Here is a 6,055-nt window from a genome sequence, read left to right as displayed (position 1 = left end):
ACTCTCTTTAACCAACATGCCATTGTTGACGCTTGCAGGGCTGGTCCTCTTGAGGAGTCGTAACCCAAGTCTGAAGCCCTCCTGAGCTGAGCCCTGGCGAGCCTTGTAATTGCCCTGTTTTTACAGCTCATGTTTGCGGAGTCCCACAAATTTGATTGGTGAGTTTTGTGTAATCAGAGGACTTGTTTTGTGTGTGTGTCTATCTCACCTGTTGCCAAGTGATCCTTAGTGGTGTGGAAGATCATGTGCTGCCATTACTCAATCTTCCCTCAATTATCATGTAATTCCTTCGCTGTACCCTTTCTACATACTGTACACAGTAGCTTGTTATTCAAGTACACTCCCTCTACTTGCACTGTGCCTACCCTTAGAGTGTTTGATGAAAAAGTAAGTAGAGAACATTATTTAAATGTATTTGACTCTTTAAACCTCTCATGGGAATAACAAACACTGCTTTGACTCATTGCTCCCTCTTAGTGACGCTCATCTCTACTTCATCTTTTGATTGTGTCAAGATGATTCATATCATGTTAATGTGCAGAAAATGTTCCTTCTGATCCCTGGGCCTCCAGCAGTCGCAGCATGCAGGCCTCTAGGTCCTCCTGGTCCAGGGAGTGATCCAGGGTGGAGGGAAACTGACTCCTGCCTGAACCTTGCTGGGCTGGGCTGGACAACATCCCCTGTGGCACCGGAACACTCAGATCCCAGCCTGCTGGCTGGGTTCAGCCTCCAGCTCCGTGGAAGATCTTCTTAGCCTCTTCCAGGGAGGTGACTGCAGGCAGGGAAATGTCCCCTAACCCCTGCTGGGGCCGGTGACCTGGGTCAGAGGGCCCTGGGAGACTTTTGCAGCTCTGAGGCTATGGCTCTGAAGCTGTGACAGAGGGCTGCTGGAGTCTACCTGGAAGGGACCTGCTCCAGCCTGAGGCCAGTGGGGGCTTATTGGGGCGCTGTGGAGACAATAGGATACATCCTAGCATCTGTGGATCCTCCTGTGTAGGACCAGGGGACCCCAGCCTATTAGGCCATCCTATAGGACTCAGGCCTCCACTGTGCGGCACGCTGGTCTTGGTGTAGCTGGTGCTGAGGCAGCCAGTAAGTAGCACTGTGCATGTACTGCACAGACACACCTGCTGGGCCTGGGGGCCAGAATGAGATCGGTGGCCAGGTTGGCCCTAGGTCCTCCCTGTCCCTGTCTGTGGGTAGTACACCTAGGGAGGACTGTGGAGCCATATCCCCTTGGTCTGCTGAGGCCACATGTATGGAGCCTGCATCTACATGATAGTGGTGTCCAGCATGGCTGAGGAGCTCTTTTTTCTCATGTTAAATACTAGACCGTGACGAATATGGAATGCCAACAAAGGTTCTCCCTGAATTTGCAGCACATTTTTGTTTCCAAGCAAGTTACTTTCACTTGAATTACTACCAATTAGGTTCAAAAGATAGCTAGGTCTCACCTGGAGGTCCGTTACTCTGATAAGGTCCGTTACTCTGATTAATTTGAAGGTGGCAGGTAGCCTAAGGTTAGAGCGTTGGACTAGTAACCGAAAGGTTGCAAGACCGAATCCCCGAGCTGACAAGGTAAAACTCTGTCCTTCTGCCCCTGAACAAGGCAGTTAACCCACTGTTCCTAGGCCGTCATTGAAAATAAGAATTTGTTCTTTACTGACTTGCCTAGTTAGATAAAGGTTCAAATAATAAATAAAAATGGAGTGAGTAGATGGTGAATGACCATTCACTATTTAAATGATTTCTGAACATTCTGTCTGCTATTATTCCTGTGGAAATCAAGTTCTATTGATCTTTTGATATTGTAAGACTAAATGTTTTTCATTATGAATCATATAATCTCTAATAGTAGTCTGATCCTATCCTAAGGTTAATAACTCTACTGTATTTAATTGGAAACAAGACAGTTATTGTCTGCCCTGTCTGTGTAGTCATCTGGCTAGCCTGGCCTTTTCCTGTCAAGGTCTGTCTTAAAGGTCATGGGACTTCCTCCCTGGAAGACGCTAATACAGGTTGTGCTCACCTGGATGCTACAACAGGGCCTTTTTGTGAGGAGTCATACCTCAATGGCAGGAGACCCATCCCCAACACTTCCCTGAGTCGAACGGCTGAATTGACGCAATCCCCGTATTTGTAATATCATTAGACATATCTCTGATGAAATCTGTGAATGTATTGTAATGTTTTCTGAATTGTATAACTACCTTAATTCTGCTGGACCCCAGGAAGAGTAGCTGCTGCCTTGGCATCAGATAATGGGGATCCATAATAAATACAGTAGACTGAACCGCTTCTGATTTAAAATATACCAAATAAAGTGATTTCAGAAAGCAATAATTTTAAACAGCGGTAACATAACAGTAGCCTAACATCTTTACAAACTCACAAGCTGGCTGCTCAGAGCTAAAACGATCACATGATCACTGAAAGCTTTTTTAACCTGACAGAACTCGTCTAACCAGATCTGAGCTGGTGTCTCTGGTTGTGAACAAGCAGCAACCTGTAGACTAAAGATCGCCTTGGGGTGACAATGTGGGTGCACTGAGGCAGTGATGATGAATTCCTGTAGATTTAATGGCTGAATATGTAGACGCTAAAAGCACCGTGTTGAACTCATGAAAAGTTACTAATTGACAGAGTTGAGAGGCAGAGAGAGAAGGGGGTTCATGTCCAGTGAATTGGAAAGATAAATGTTTAATGATTATTTCTTTCCTGCGGTGGATAAACAAACATGTCACTGTGTATCTTATTATTGATGTACATATTTTCAATCAGTTTAACATTATTTACAGATTAAAATAGTACAATATTTTGCTTCTGTAGTTGTATGCCCACATTTGATCACTTCCCTGAGTCGAACGGCTGAATTGACGCAATCCCCGTATTTGTAATATCATTAGACATATCTCTGATGAAATCTGTGAACAAATGCCCACATTTGATGTACAGTGCATTCGGAAAGTATTTAGACCCCTACTTCCACATTTTGATACGTTACAGCCTTATTCTAAAATGGATTAAATAGTTTTTTTTCTCCCTCATCAATCTACACACTACCCCATAATGACAAAGCAAAAACAGTTTAAAAAAAAAACATTTTTGCATGTGTATTAAAAATAAAAAATGGAAATATCACATTTACATAAGTATTCAGACCCTTTACTCAGTACTTTGTTGAAGCACCTTTTGCAGCGATTACAGCCTTGAGTCTTCTTGGGTATGACGCTACAAGCTTGGCACACCTCTATTTGGGGAGTTTCTCCCATTCCTCTCTGCAGATCCTCTCAAGCTCTTTCAGGTTGAATGGGGAGCGTTGCTACACGGCTATTTTCAGGTCTCTACAGAGATGTTCGAGCTCTGGCTGGGCCACTCAAGGACATTCAGGGACTTGCACTGTGTGTAGATTGCTGAGGATTATTTTTTATTTGATCCATTTTAGAGTAAAGCTGTAAAGTAACACAATGTGTAAAAATTAATGGGGGCTGAATACTTTCCGAAGGCACTGTATGTCTGCATAAGTCATTTGAGTTGTTAATCCTCTTCCAAACCAAGTGCTTCTTCATAGTGAATGAGATCCATTTGGTGAGCTGGTTACATGACAAGTCTTTTCCCTTAACTTTACCCCCTAATAGGCCTGTTGAGAAGAAAATCAAAATGTTTACCAGTTTACCCCACGTTATTGAGGTCATAAGAGACTTTGTTCAGATTGTGTACCTGTAGCACTTTCTCTTACCACGAGGGGGCTCTGTTACCCTATCTTTAAAATGTGTTGTCAATGTTTGTCTTAATATATTATTTATAGAGAGAACATTAGCATAATGGTACATTTGTTATGGTTGAAAACCTACCCGATTACACCCGTTCTCTGAAGCTACAGCTGTTTCTTTTTTAGTCCCTATTGTAAAGGTGATAGCTACTGAACAAGCAATTCAACATCAATCTGATTTTATTAGATTTTATTGGGGAAGGCACAGATCTGTTTTGATCAAGGAGAATCATTCAAACGGCTCTTTATTCTGGTGCCAAATTGGAGGTGCTGTGTGTTTCCATGATGCAGGCATGAGATGAAACACTAGAATAAGCTGGTGCATGTCACGTTTTAATGACCATTGTCAACATGCCCTGAAATATATACAGTTGCAGGCTGCAGTGAATCAACATAGGTTGCATTGTTTTAGAGGAAAAATATGTTGTAAACAGTTTTCTACTGGAAAAACACGTCTCTGTGGACCTGATTAGCCATTAAGCCACATTCAATCATTGAACTGCAGTGGATCTCTGCATATGAAGGCCCATGTGTTTTGCCATTAGACTTGAGTCAATTAGTCAAATGAAAACTGCTTAGGAATACATTCAGGTGACGCTCCTGTAGTAATTCACATTATATACGCCACCTCATGGGGGCTAATGACATTGATACCGCTGTGTGGTAATGTGGCCATAATAGCCCTGATGAGGCGTAGTAGGTCATAAATATTGTCATGGCTTCATGGTCAGGATTAACAGAGATCACCAATGGCAGGGTATAGTAGGAGGCCTAACAGAGGAGGCCAGGGTATAGTGGGAGGCCTAACAGAGGAGACCAGGGTATAGTGGGAGGCCTAACAGAGGAGGCCAGGGTATAGTGGGAGGCCTAACAGAGGAGACCAGGGTATAGTGGGAGGCCTAACAGAGGAGGCCAGGGTATAGTGGGAGGCCTAACAGAGGAGACCAGGGTATAGTGGGAGGCCTAACAGAGGAGGCCAGGGTATAATGGGAGGCCTAACAGAGGAGGCCAGGGTATAGTGGGAGGCCTAACAGAAGAGGCCAAGGTATAGTGGGAGGCCTAACAGAGGAGGCCAAGGTGTAGTGGGAGGCCTAACAGAGAAGGCCAGAGATATAATCACTGCTTGTCAAGGTGATCATAAATTCACAGCATCACTCCATAATGGAACACAAGGCCCTCTTTTATATACTACTTATGTTATGCAGCTCTTTGTCTTCAGTATTTCCTGATACAGTGCTGTGGGCTGATACAAGTGTAATTAGGGTCGTAGGGTCGTAAATGGAGATGTTTGCCCAGCGGGAGTGGGAGAAACATGCATTATGGATTGTAAATCCACACCAACCCAGACTGTCCTTTCTAAAATTATTAAGAACTCCTCTTCTCTCAACAGAGGAAGCTACCTTGCTGGAAGCCCAAATCAATCTCAATGAACTCAAAAAGGGCATTGGATAACATGAATAAAGGCAAATCAGCTGGGTAGGATGATATTCCTCCTGTTTAAAATGTTTGAATAAATTAGGTCCATATTGCTCTGAATGATTCATAGAGCCGTTCACAAAGGTTAATTTAGGAGACGTGAACACAACACTAATTTGGCTCCACCTAATGTTCTCACTATTGCCCCCTATCTTTGAAAAACACAAATATTAAAATTTTCCCAAATGTTTTCCTCTCGTCTCGAGACTAACTTACCCAAATTGATCCACATGGACCAAAGCGAGTTTGTTAAAAAGCATTTATCCTCGAATAACCTCCGTTGACAATTACAAACACTGCATGACCAAAAGTATGCGGACACCTGCTCATCGAGCGTCTCATTCCAAATCATGGGAATTAATATGGAGTTGGTACCCCCCTTTGCTGCTATAACAGCCTCCACTCTTCTGGAAAGGCTTTCCACTAGTTGGAACATTGCTGCGGGGACTTGCTTCCATTCAGCCACAAGACCGTTAGTGAGGTCGGGCACTGATGTTGGGTGATTAGGCCTGGCTCGAAGTCGGCGTTCCAATTCATCCCAAAGGTGTCCGATGGGGTTGAGGTCAGGGCTCTGTGTAGGCCAGTCAAGTTCTTCCACACTGATCTCGACAAACCATTTCTGGACAGACCTTGCTTTGTTCACGGGGACAATGTCATGCTGACCATTATTCCTCCTCCACCGAACTTTATAGTTGGCACTATGCATTGTGGCAGTTAGCTTTCTCTTCTCCCCCAAACCCAGATTTGTCCGTCGGACTGCCAGATGGTGAAGCATGATTCATCACTCAAGAGAATGTGTTTCCATTG

This window comes from Salvelinus namaycush, chromosome 12 (assembly GCF_016432855.1).
Source record: "Salvelinus namaycush isolate Seneca chromosome 12, SaNama_1.0, whole genome shotgun sequence".
NCBI lineage: Eukaryota > Metazoa > Chordata > Actinopteri > Salmoniformes > Salmonidae > Salvelinus > Salvelinus namaycush.
The sequence above is the reverse complement of the archived record's forward strand: the minus strand, read 5'-3'. Positions refer to the sequence as shown.